Source organism: Notothenia coriiceps, unplaced genomic scaffold, assembly GCF_000735185.1.
Source record: "Notothenia coriiceps isolate Sejong01 unplaced genomic scaffold, NC01 NC01_scaffold00010735, whole genome shotgun sequence".
Lineage (NCBI taxonomy): Eukaryota > Metazoa > Chordata > Actinopteri > Perciformes > Nototheniidae > Notothenia > Notothenia coriiceps.
Window position 1 is genome coordinate 106,101 of NW_011343436.1, and position 14,131 is coordinate 120,231.

Consider the following 14,131-nt stretch of genomic DNA (forward strand, 5'->3'; position numbering starts at 1 on the left):
CTCTCTCATCCACCTCTCCACGCATTCAGAATTCTGTTGCCATAGTTAATAAAGCCATGATCTGTATTTGCCCCCTCCCATTTCCTCTTTAATCTCGTTTAGTTACAATTGAAGAGGGCTCTGTGTTTTATCACACTCTGAACCCAGTGAGATTGGAATTCTATTTTAGATGAGGAGTCTTTTAGTATCTGTCAATGTGGGTTGCATCGAGACCATGGCAGAACTGGCGCACTATAAGTAGCAGTGGAATCTATAGGCCCCTAAATCCAGTGAGCAGTTTAGTTCTTCCTGGCGAGGAGAAGGTGACAGCCGTGACTGGTTGGGGGATGCTACGAGAAGGATTACTGTCACCGTTTTTAACTTATAGTGCACAGAAAAAGCTTTGTGAGTCTGAAGGAGAGGAGTGGGTGTTAGTACAGCCCACCATCGTAGACATTCACAGCCACTCTTTATAAACCCCCTTTGGGCAACAACATGTTGGCACAGTAGGGATTATTTAGTAAAGATGTTTTGGGTAACCTCTGCCTAATCATTTAGAAGCACACAATGTATGACCAGACAGACAAATGAAGAACTGCTGTAATCAATATTATTTATATTATTGATTGATCAAATGTGTATAGTATGAAAGGTGCCTTTTGGTGATTTGGATTTTAAGGCACCCAACTGTAGGCCTACTGTTACTCTGTTGATCAGGGTGCATCAGGTAACTTCTTTAAAACAAACGTGCATTTATAAACTCACTGTTCACTTAAAGAGCACCAAACAAGACAGAAAACATTAGCAGCTAGCCCTTGAATATAGTTGCGCTTTTAGCTGATCTAAGACATCTTGTCTGAATTAGGTGGAGACCAAAACAGAGCTAAAAGGAGAGCCATAGTTCTCTGTCTGGTGAATAGATACATTACTCCAAATAAATGCAAGTTATTAAATGAGCAACTGTTTGCAATCACATTGCACATGTTGACTGTTTTGTGAACTCAAGTGGCCAACATTTAAAAAAAGGTAAGGCTAGGATTACTTGGTCTTACATTACAATTGTTCACATTCCATATGCACATCGAGAAGGTGTTTAGACAAAGTAACATGATACCTTCAAAACACAACCACACCCCAGATATAGGCCATTCAAATCCTGTTCAAACCGACCCTTAGTGACCCTCATGGCCGACACAGAAACGTATACAATTTGCACCTACTGTAAGAATCTCAGACTGCTAACATTTCATTTTCAGCTGAAAGTTAGTTTCTTGCAGAGCAGTCACGGTACAAAGGGACCACTTCATGTGGAAAAGGAATTATTACAGCAACCATTAACATATTCAACCTACCCGTGACACGTAATTATTGTATCAAGTAGCAGTGAAAAAAAATCAGAACCTGCTAAAAGTTTTCGTTTTCTCTCCCAAATAGCTGAGTAAGTAAATTGTGCAAAAACACACTTGACTCTTAACTGTTTTTTTAAGCCAGGTAGTTTTAATTAATTAATTTCTTACGTGATTAGTAGGCCTACTTGTCATCAGGCTAACTTGTAGAAAGATTAATAAACAACAATTTGGTTGTTTTGCAGATTATCTAAGGTCACTGTAATTTTTTATTTAACTTGTAAGTAGTAGTCCGTTAAAACAAAAACACTTGTCCATGTGAGACACTAAATCCATTAGTGTCTCATATTATATCTGTTAACCCAAGACAGCACATCTATGGCTTTGGTAGGCTCACAATCCCATTAACCCGTCTTTATTAATGTCTCCGGTTGCAGGAAGCCACAATGTACTAATGACAGCAAAGTTCCCTGCCTGGGCTCCATATTGCCTCATTTATGCATTAATCCTTAACACACTTTTCACAGTTCAATTAAACATTTAGAATGTCCTTTAAAAAATCAAGGCAATTCATCCAAACCAGTGAGTGCATTTTAAGGGCAGCTTTCACCGCGTCTCTGCGTCTGAGGCGGAGTGAAAGTTCGCCGATTGATGTTCCTCTGTTCTGACTGGCTTGGTAATTTCTCCACAGGTAGGAACCATTATGGACGGCGTCTCCCTGTCAGGAACAGAAAAAATCCATTCCCTGCTCCACTGACCAGAAGCTTCCTGATGTCTGATTAACACACATGGGTTGACAATCTATATGGAGTGTTGCCGAGCTTTCAAAGAGGTTATCTGTAATATCTTCCGGACCTATTCTGCAGGCAAGCCACTCATGACTGATGGTTTTTGAAGCCGTTTCTTATTTGATATATTTCCTCGATTTTCTCCTCGAGCCAGAATGATTCTAATCGATGATGGGCTGAACTCAACTTCCAAGTGTCACCGTTGAGCTTCCCTTCCTCCCCAGATGCCTGCACACAAACATGTTTAGCTCCCCGAAGAGACCCCTGCTGTGAATGGGGAGAGTCGGTCTGTTTGATTCGCCTGTCTTCCCTGCCAGGTGATGGGTCACATCCCACAGCACCCAGAGGAGTCTGTCCGATTAGCCCATCCACCCCTCACACCTCCACTCAAGGATGGAGAGATCAACTGAGCATGTGTGTGCTGGCATCTTTGTGCTCGTGTGAGTGCAGAAGTTATTTTACATGCATGAATTTGATTATCCGCTCTGTGTGTGCAAACATGGATGGCTCTTGTGCACTCAGGAGGTCAGAGAGGTCAAGTTCATCCCACACAAAACACCGTCAGTCAATTTAATCATGGTTATGGCTGCCGTCCACAGTGGCTCTTTCTTTCTCTCACACACACACACACACACACACACACACACACACACACACACACACACACACACACACACACACACACACAATAGAGCCACTCTTTGATCTTCAAATGTGTGTCTTTGGCTGCAATTTTTTTATTGTGTCTTGCAGCTTCAGTGAACAGAACTTGAAAGCCAATACTTTTCCTTGGAGAGAAGAATGAATCTCTTTAGGTCTATTGTGGCATTAAGCTTTGAGGGGGCACAACAAAGAAGTCAAATAGATATGTAGACATTTTCCAGTTGCTTATTTTTCTTCCAATTATTTGAATGGCTCTTGAAAGAGCAGTTCCTGAGACAATAAGGAGAATAATTCCCTCCATTATTCCTCTGCTTGGTAATTAGCTGCGTTGCCGTCAAGAAGGATAAAAATGCATTGCATGGTCTTTAAAGATAACAAAACAGAACCGATGAAAGGAAAATACTATGTTTACATTTCGTTTCTTATTCAGAGCTTGAAACATTTACTTATGATTAATTTTAAGATAAATAATAAATGCTAATTTTTACGTATCAGAAGATACCAGGCGCTTCTTAAATCCTTCAAAGATTTATCCTAAGCTTTGCCCTTTGACCCTCACATTCAGCTTGTCTGTCGGCCTTTCATGTGTGATCAACAGAGTTTTCTGAACATGCTCCTTTTCACTTCGCTTCCAAACACGACCGCTATCCTCCCGTGCATTCACCAGCGTCACTTTGATGTCAGAGGGATGCGGCGTGTCTTAACGACCCGGCGCTCATTAATTAATTAATCCCTTCATGGGAACGTCTCAAACACAGCAGCTTGTGATCAACTGCATTGTGGGATTGAGATAAGGCACGGACATTGCCTGGCAATGGAACAGACACGAGGACCCTTAATTAGCTCAATTAATTTACCGTGGGGATAAGGCCATGATGGAGGTGTGGGGATGTGTGTGTGTGCGTGTGTTTGAGCGTGGGTGTAGGCTATGCCGTTGACATATACAGCACGGGTGTATGCAACCTTGAGATTGAGGTTTAACTGCTGGTACAGTTCTCCACCAGGTTGTTGAGGGTTGATAAGAGAAAGGGTTAATTAATGCACGTTGCTGCTGCTCAGGGTGGCTGTGTGAGTCCCGCTGCTGCAACTCATCTCATGGCATCACTCCATGCTTTATCACCCACAGCAAAGGATATTTCTAACTGACCTTTAGGTTGCATAACAGCAGAAGCCACAGTAAATACAAACCTCCGACCCATGTATGTTATTGATTCGTGTTGGTGTGTCATTAAGATATTTATGCATTATAAGAAAGTTCAACATTTTGGTGAACACACTTCTTTGCCTTGAGTTAGATGGAAAATAAAATACAATTATTAAGTCTGTCTATTTAATTATTAAGCTATAACCAGGAGGCAATTTGCTGAGCTCAGCATTAAGCTGCTTCAAATCAAATCAAATCAAGTTTTATTTATATAGCACATTTATAAATGATTTTTGGTCGAGCCAAAGTGCTGCACATATAATAAAAATAGCCTACAGTAGAGACACTTTACAGCTAATACAATAGCACAAGCAGTTGCTCCCTGTAAAACCACAAGTTGCCAATTGTTACAGTTTTGTTATTGCAGAACAAGCACAATACATGTTTATTAGTAATATGTTGGTTGGTAGATTTTTACTGTATTTCATTATTTTGCAATGGAAGTTAGTGTGTTGGTTTGTTTGTCTGTCTGTTAGCAGTATTTCGTAAAATGTACTTCTGTTTTAAGTAAAATTGGTGAAAGGGTGTTGCATTGGCCGAGGGAGAACCTGTAATCTATATCACGTCGTAAATGCATGTTGAATTTCTTGCTTGTTGGAACAGCCTTAGCGGAGGACTGCCTCTTAGCTTAGATTATTTCATCCTGGATTTAGCTTCAATTTAACAGTTTCAAGACAACCATATTTTTTGTTTTTTTTCAAATGACTTGCTTTAAAATCATTATCTGGAATCAGCACTTACAGTACAATTGTAATTTTTAAGAACTTGTCAAAAAGTGTTATGTATATTCCTGCATTTGAATTATAAACTACCGATACCTTAGTCAATGGGACAGTCTGTCTACTCTAAACTGAGGTTCTTTTCCAGTAAGCTACTCTGCAAATTGCTGCTTGAATTACTGCATGATATAAAAAAGATCAGCTCGTGTACCAAGCAGCCATGCTGAATGTTCAGATGTGCTTTTATGTACTGTAGCGGGGACGGCACAGTGTGTATTCCCTGGTAGCTCATATATCAGCTTGTGCAGAGAGTACATAAAAGGACTTTACTCTCTACCAAAAGAGACTTCTGTGTTATTCATCTTCAGCACAATTATTTGGAATGATTGCAGATGTTTAGCTCACTGACACACATAATGTGCCCGGTTGACAAAATAAAAATGCTGCAAAGAAGTGTAGGAATTACAATAGTGTAAACTTGGATATAAAGTACTCCTCATCTCATCATGCCCCTGATCCTTTGTTGCACTCTCAAATCCACTTTCAAAGCAGTGCGTCTGAGTTATTTTTGAATTTTCTAGTAGTAGTTGTTACAATAAAGAATATGCAATATAAGTCGGGAGGCCTTGAATCCAGTAGAGAACTTTGATACGTAATAATCGACTGCAACACAGAGCAGCAAAGCCAAGCAACAAAGAGAGAAGTTCACAGTGCACAGTTCACATATTGTTGGACTTCCACTGCCTTTCCATTTGTTATGAATTTTTTATAGCCCCTGTTGCTTGTTGCTCGCTCTCTCCCGCCTTTGTCAGCTGAGTTCAGTTATTCTGGAGCTGAAGCTTTCAAAGAGCTGCCTGCCTTGACCTTCTCCTCTCTTCTCTGAATGAATAGCATTTGTATTGCAGGGGGAAGAAGTGCTAGAAAGGAGCTAGAGGGAGGGTTAGTGCAGGGTGGGTGGAAGCAATTGCTGCAGCACAGATGGATAGAGAGGTGCCTTCAATGTCAGGTAGTCATGGTAACCTGTCACACTGGAGTCATCACAGGATGGTTGGGAGAGAGTTGAAAGCGAAGGTAACGACTGGTTTAGCACATTACACTTTACGCATAGGCGAAGCATTTTGTCTTCCAGCGGAGGAGGTTTATAGACAATATGTCATGTCAGTGTCATCATGTAGAAACAAACCATGCAAGAGACGAAGAAAACACAGACAATCTCCATCACATTCTGAAGAACCAGACTGAGCTTTGAATTATAGCTTCAGTGCACCCCCATGTGCATACGCTGCCAAAAATCAAAAATGAAATATCCCCATTAGTCAGGGTTGAGTGAGGATGAGGAGCCTAAAACAGGAAAGAGTTGGAGCAGGAGAGGAGAGGAAGAGGCAGCAGGTGCGTGGCTGATAATAACCAGGTGGAGGTGACTGGGCTCCGTTTCTGTCTATCGCTCCACTGAGTCCTGTGGGGCCAGGAGTGGAAGGGTGGAAATAGGAAGGAGCAGTGGAAGGAGGTGAAAGGAGCTGGACTCAAGGGAGGTGTTGTCAAGATGAAGCAGTCATCATATCAGACTTTTCCTCAATCTCTGCTGCCCCAACCATCGCTTCCTCCACCTGAGCTCTAATCGAAGCCAGCGTCCTCAGCCAGATCGATGACTGGACTGTCACGGTACAGAGATGAGGAGCGACCTGCAACATGATGCCACACTGAGCTATTTTCATCATCAGGATTAGGGATAATTTTCTTGCTTGATATCATGCCCTGAATGTCACAGTTTATTATATATCCTGCATATCTGTGCTGCTCAGGCTTTTGTTACGCTCCTTAGCTTTACCCCCATCTAAGTGCAGATGTCTGACGTGTCACAGCAGGGAAGCACAGGTGTAGCTAATAACATTAACAAAGGCGCTGGAGATTTAAATGTGTCAGCATGCCGCGCCAGTGAGAGCAAGCACTGCTTACTGCGCTGTAAGTAGAACACCCTGAATGAGAGGCAGCCATCTTTAATGTTCTTAGCTGCACCTATGGACGGATCAACATGTCTGCTGTAAGAAGGGTTTATATTCTGTCATTCCTCAAAGATCCTGTGAAATGAGCACTTGAAGTTCCTCTAAAACGTATTCTGTGGTGAGCTCATAGTGGTGGAGTGAATGTCACTAGAAAAGTGCAGATAATTAAGTCATCGTGTAAAAAGCATCCCATCAATTCATGCTGCCATTCTCTCTGTAATACAAGCCTTTTGTTTTACACTCAAACACATAAGACTCCATAGCAGATAAATTATGTTTTCTCTGTTAACTATACATATATATACTTAGCCTACATACAAATGTTTTTAGTGTTTGTGTTGAGGTGATGATAATTTTTCTGCAGTTTTACCAATTTCTGTTGAGTCCAGCTATGCTGTGTTATTCCTGTGTGTCAAAATGGTCTGCTACTAATGAGACTTGACGGCTAAAATGAATTTGGTCTGACATCTTAAATGAGTTTGAAGTGGATCTGTGGGGTTTTAAATTAGGGATCGGACATGCTGCAGTCTCCCTTTGTTACTCAGACTAAATAGGCAGGTACGTTTTGACGTCCAATTTTTATATCACTCATATTCAAAGTCTGAGATTCATCATTGAATGCATCCACTGGCGTTTAACATGGAGCTTACACTATCTTTCAACGGCAATGCTGGGGAAAGTAGCACAACTTTTCCTGTGGTGTGCCTGATGTGGCATGTTGAGTTGTGACTGTGTGAATTCACAGCATGTCTTGAGTGGCTGAGGCATCCTTGACGCTACCTAAAGCAAAGCACTCACTGACCGGGCCACTGCCTCAGCCACGGCCCATTAAACTGCACCAACTCTACAATCCTGTCCAGGGTCACTGCTTCTGTTGACACACACACACACACACACACACACACACACCCTGTGAGGTTGTCTACCTCTTCAAACATTACCATATATCGTCACTGACAAGACTTATGTCAATCAACCCTGGTTTCTAAATGTAAAGAAAACTTGTGTTTCGATCAATAAGGAAATCAATCAGAATCTGATACATTACATTATAATAAAATACATGCACCATACCAAAATGTATAATAGACACAACTTCCTACTTCAGCTCTTTTACAGCAAAACATTTTCTAAACATCATAATACAGTTTTCCATTGCTCATACTTAGTGTACTTTTAGACTCATCCTCTACTGTTTTGGCTGAACAGGAGATCTGTTGATTTGCCAATTTAAAGTAAACAAGCTCTGCCATCTGACTTGCAAGCTGTTCACCGTTTAAAAGAGTAATCGTACACTTTAAAACAAGAAATATGGAAAGACAGTCTGATGGCGTACACCTACAGTACAGAACATGCACAGCACAAGAATACAAAGCAAGTGACAGAATGAATCAAATGTACTCATCAAACGCCCACAGGTGTGTTATATCTTATATCCCTGTAATATTGTCATTAGTCATATATCTTTAAAGAACATTTTATGCATTTGTAGTCGGTTTATATCCCTCTATGGACATCATTGGCAGGGATAGTTTTTCCTTTTGGCTAGTTAGAGTCCTCTGCGGTTATACATTTCTTTGGTCCACTCCCAGCGAAAAATATGGCACCCTCTCATGTTTATCAAATCGGATTTTGAGAGAAGAAAGGGAGAATGTCTGGATCTGGAAAAGGCTCTGTGAAGCTGAACTTTACCTCAGGTGCTGTGGTAGTGTTGTCGCCCGGGGAGCATGGGGTCCTGGTTTGTGTGTAGTCTACACCAAGTATCAAAATATCTCCGGGGCTGAATATCTTTCTGGTATATAAAGAGGGATTTTACTGCCCCTGGAAATGTTTTATTCGTACAGTAATAGGTATTTTTGCTACTGTAGAATTCTTACAAAACCTAAACTGACAACTTTTAGCTTATTGGGATTCAAATGGTAATTGACAGACCAGCCTTTGTTTTCTTTATAAATACAACAAAATGGCTACTGTTCTGGTAACATTGCCAAAAGTATCAAATAAAATGTATTGTTTTAATCAAATATAAGCAGAAAATGCTGAATCATGTTTAGAAGGCCTGGTGATGATGGCGTAGGAGTTTAGGGAGGCATCAGTCATCAAACACACAAGCGTCAAAAACTTTTCAGTCGAGTTCAAAAATGTAAACTTGAGTCTGTCATGTTAAACTATTTTTTTGACATTTCTGCACTCACCATTTCAAAGTGTCATTCAAGTTGAAATCCAAGTCTGTTATTTTTCTTCTTTTTAAACTTGCTTAGTATTCCAACAACAACGCCACAACCAACCTTCAAGTAAGTGCATCCATTAGCCTGCCAGTGTCAAGTACATTTTCCACAAAAGTTAATGTTGCTGCACCTTGGAAACATGATTTTGCGAAAAATGAAAGTTGAACGGTTGAAGTACGGTGAGAAAGGTTGACTGTGAAAACAAAGTTTTTTGAGAGAATGTTTTTCTCTGAGTGTTTTCGTTTTCCCATGGTGGGACGTCAGTGTTTTGGTTGTGTCACACTCTTTGACAACTCAGTGCTATCTGCCTTGATTGTTTTCCTGCTTGGCAGATATGATGTTTCTTTCTCCCCATCCAAACCCCACCCCCACGCAACCCCTTTCTAGAAAGTTTGTTATGTATGCTTTTGTTCAGTTCTTTTTTTTAAAGGAAGAAGAAAAACAAAAACAATTGTCAGAATGATTTTGAAAAAAAGTTTCTTGCTTCGTCTCCCCGCAGAAGGGAGAACAAGTTTGTGACGGAAGAAAGCGTGAGAAAAACAGCCCTGTGATGGATGGTAAGGCACAAGCAATTACAGAAAACATGCCAGAATCTGTGCATATAGAAGATATCACAGAAACATAAACGCAAGAATATATGCACATACGTTCAAGACACTGGCAATGTGAGATAATCTGAAGTTTCTCTTTTACTGGAAAAGGCACATTTAAGGTTCTCTGCTTGGCATACGGATAAACATACTGTATGGAAAGCGCACGCACGCACGCACGCACGCACGCACGCACGCACGCACGCACGCACGCACGCACACACACACACATTGCCTCCAATAAACTGACTCCCACATAAATGAGGCACAGCCAAGTCCGGTGTACTTGTAGTACTAGCACACAGAGCTGTCTTCCTTAACACTTCAGGTTCAATTACACACACATACAGTCATACACACAAAAGAGGGCACTAAAGCCAAGGTGGCAGCAGCACTATTTGTTTTCGGAGGTGTTCCTGAGCTGCTGAAGGGAGGGGTCGTAATGCAAAGAGACAGATTCAGGTCACTCACTCATTGCTGCGATGAATATAGAAGGAGAAGGAGAGAAGATGCTGCATGTTGGAGGGATAGAAGAATGTGTGGGATGAAGCAAAGGACAAGGAGGAGGAAGAAGGGCTGAGGAGGTAGAAGGAAGGAACGTCCTGCAGGAAGAGGAAAACCATTTGGTATGTTAGGAGAAGAGAGAGAATGCAAAAGAACTGATAAAGCATAGGAAGGCGATGATGGATGAAAGCACATGACAGAAATGAAGTGTCAATGAAGTAAATAGATGAGAGAGGGGAGACAAAAACATGTGGAATTAAAAGAAAAGTAGGAGGATGAGAAGGAGGGATGACGAAATAGTGGGATACGAATGGAGAAGGTGTTCGAGAGGGGGAGCAGTGCCAGAGGAAGGAGAAATGGAGTAATTGACATGAAGGGAAAGTGACAAGCGAAAAGATGAGTATGTAGGGAGGAGGAGAAGAGTAGGAGAGAAAGAGAGAATTACTATTGAATGAGGAACGTGGGGTGAAAAAAGCTTTGGAGGGCGATGCTGATAAGAGGGAAAGAGAACAAGCTGTCATACAGGATGACATTGGAAATTCACGAGTATCTTAAATCATTGAACAAAATAGTCCTTGTAATAACAAGGGATTGTACTCCGCTCCGAATAACTCACGTTACCATTTCAGAGGAGCAGCCACACCCATTTTTAAAGCTGAGTTCAGTGTTTCTGCATGACACGTTTCCCCCTTTCATATTACAATAATGTTGATGTGACGATCCCTGTGAGATGCACCCTATGTTACGACTGGGGCACACACAAAAATGATAGGACCCAAATGCACGACTCCAGACAAAAGATGATTAAAAAAAGGATTTACTTGTGGTGATAAGCAAGGTAACAGAAACTCTCAAATGACTTCACAAAAAACTAACTTATGGCGCATTTCCACTGCAGCGGGTAGCCCCGTTTAAGCGTCCTTAATCGTCCTCAAGCGGCCAGGCCAGTTTTTGGTGGCCTTTCCATATAGCGTAGCACCGGCTAGCGGGTACTTTTTCCCTCTTTTTCCGGCCCCATAAAATCGTGGTTCTATCAACACTCTCGACTGCTGATTGGTCCGAGAGAATCGACACAAGATCGCGCGCGAGATCATCCCTAGCGTCGCATATATATCTAGAAGCAAGCCTGCAGCATTTTTATACACAGCATTTTTGTAAACGGAGGAGCTACAAAAATGGCAACGTCAAAGAAAAGCACACCGTGGTCGACCGAGGAGGTGACGACGTTCCTACATCTCATTGGCCAAAAAAAAGCCGACCGCCCCGCCTACACTGCGTTGCTACCCCAGGTCCTAAACTGTAATGGAAATGAGCCACGGCCAGCGAGGCGGCCTGAGCGAGGACGCTTAGGGACGCTTAAACGGGGCTAACCCGCTGCAGTGGAAATGTGCCATTAGATTCACTGTAGCTCAGAAAACCACTGGCTGAGAAGTAACACAAGGGTCGAAACAATCTGGCACTTGGCACAGAGAAAACACAGAATAAATACACACACAAGGGGCAGGTAATCAGGTCAGTTAACACACTGACAGGGTAGGAGTCAAACTACCTCAAATGAGAGAAGAGATTAACAAAGTAAAACAGGAAATGACAGACAACAAAAAAGGGTTAGCAGACGCGGACTTGACGATATGAATTAAACAGATAAATAATACTAACAAATCTGACGAGACACAACACCCTAATAAATGCACTGGAGTTTTGATCTCTAGTGTTCTTTTAGTTTTGATCAGTTTTCAAAAGATTCACAGAAAAGGCTGCACATTATTAGCTCAAGTGCCTTCCCTCCCTCTTCTCCTTTGTTTTCTGAGATCTGAGCGAGCAGCGATGATGTGCAGAGGAAACAATCCGGGCCAAAGTCTCCCTCTCTCCTCTCTCTCTGTCACACTCCCACACACTGAATCTTTTAGTTTGAGAGCTTTTATGAAGATACTGCAGGTGTGCCACGCAGGGGGTCTTTGTTCAGCGGGGGAGCAGAACACGACAGGTGGGCAGGAAACGAATGTACACTTTCCTATCTGCTCCCTCAGCTTCCAAAAGAACTTTGACTTCTGATGAGTTTGTGTAGGTAAAATGTTCATATCAGAATCAGAAACAAAATATTGGAATACTGAAGTAAAGTATAAGTATCCCAAAATGCTACTTAAAGTGGACCTATCATGCTATATTTGAAACATATATTGTAGGGCCATACCTATATAAAACATTTTTTCAAAATACCAAACAGTTCATGCATTTTAGCCATGCCTCATTTCGCTCTATTTGCTCTTTTATTTGCTCTTTTCCAGCCCTGTTTTTGCAAGGGCTGATTCTGCTTTTGTGGCAGACTACAGCGCCGCTTACAGGCCTGGCATATGTACTACAGCGTCTCCAGCGCTTTCGAGCGGTCTCTCATTCCCCTGATAGGTGGAGAGTTGCCCATATAGGCGGAGCACCCCTTTTCTGACGTCAGAAAAATTCAAATAATAATCAACTCCGTTGCAGCCCCGTTTTTAGAGGTTTGGGTATGGAGGAAAAGACAGAGGGTTGTATTTTCTGACACTTGGTGAGTTCCCTGACACACCGGGGACACATATTCATGTATAAAAGACGTACACAAGTGCATTTTGCATGATAGGTCCCCTTTAAGTATCACACTGTTTTATTTTTAGCACACTGTTTTCCATGTAGCTTTTGATCTGTAAAGTGTAAATCCTCCTGGTGATCCACCGTGATGTTTTTGGATTCAGTGAGTAAACTTTTAACCTTCTTTCTGTTGCCGAAATAATCCCTGATGTGACTGCAGAGTCTCCTTCAGCTCAGTGGATTTGAGGAGGCACTGAGGGACTGAGAGGCTGAACCTGGAGGCAGACTGAGGAGGACTTGCACTCGCTTTGAAGACTCACTGAATAAGCTTTCAGACTGTGAGTACAACACACGGCGTGAACTCATTCTCAAGAAGAGAACGTAAAAAACAAAAAAAAAAAACATAGCGTTTATCAGTAGTCTGTAAAATCGATGTAGTATCGTCTACGTCGTAAATAAGTGTGTTTGTGTGGTGGCTGTTTTTGTATTCACACATGTCCGTGTTTTCTAGCTTTGGTGATTTTCTCTATATGAAGCAATCTGGCTATTTAAGCTAGATAGCTTAACATGTTTTTGTTAATTGTCCCAAAGTTGTCTTTTCAGTTTTGTTTGAAAAACAGAAAGAAGTTTTTTGGAAAAACTATTTTCGCAGATGTAATTGTTATGTAGTAACAGAAACACGAACAAACAGCCATAGAGGTGTCCGGTACCGCTTACTGCACTTTAGGCGAAGCAGCACAGAACCTGGCCTGGGGTGATATAGTAGATAGAGGGTGAGATTCAGCACTAGCAGCAGGTGGTAAAACTCTCAAGCTGTTTTCAATGGCTTCAGCGGTCATAGATCCTTAGAAAGAGTGAAGCTCAAGCATTGAATTGTGACTGTGGGCAGGAGCTGTGGTAATTCTTCTTCCATTGCTGGATCTACCACAGAGAAAACGTTGTGTTCTCAAGAGCAGCATGGTGTGCTCTAAATGGTTGGAAAATGCTGTTTCTTTCTGGGCAAAATGGTACCTTAATTCCTACGCAAATGGTTTGTCTTTGAGTATCTACAAAAGGGAAGCCATGTGAAAGTTAGGGCGCATTGTGCTCTTAAAGTTGAGGATTTATTCGTGTCCATACGAAGTATTAGCACTGGAGTATGAGAGATTAGTGAACATTGGCATCAGCAGTGGCTTGAAGGGGTCAAATTTGTCGATGGATATTTTAACTGTGGCCTCCTATTATATAACCTTAGTGCAGCTTGACCCCAGCCCAAGCAACTACATAAAATTCATAAAGCGCAAGATCCATTAGTGTGGCTGTAGCGCTTGACAAGAAAACAGAGGCAAGCAGCCCAAAGTTCCCTTTATATGTTTCCCCACCCACTTATAGTCAGCGGAAGGGCCGCTCCAGATTTTAGATACCGCTACCCGAGGTAGAACAAAATGACAAGCAATGATTTGTGCTTATCTTAGGGTCTTGCCGCATCGTAATCGAAATTGATTGTTGTCAACATTTTATTTTGGGGGAAAAAATGTTTTTTGGGTTGTTCTTTAGAACTAC

The 14,131-nt window shown here is 41.8% G+C and overlaps 1 protein-coding gene across 1 annotated transcript in view; it reads right to left on the reverse strand.

Moving 5' to 3' along the window:
• Positions 1-14,131, reverse strand: part of LOC104946192 (plexin-A1-like) — a 34,648-nt gene that overhangs the window by 9,529 nt on the left and 10,988 nt on the right. Inside the window, exons 3-4 of the mRNA XM_010771971.1 lie at positions 12,844-12,852; positions 9,232-9,238 (exon numbers count right to left, since the gene is read on the reverse strand). The gene's annotated coding sequence lies outside the window, so the exon portion shown is untranslated. The remainder of the gene's footprint in view (positions 1-9,231; positions 9,239-12,843; positions 12,853-14,131) is intronic.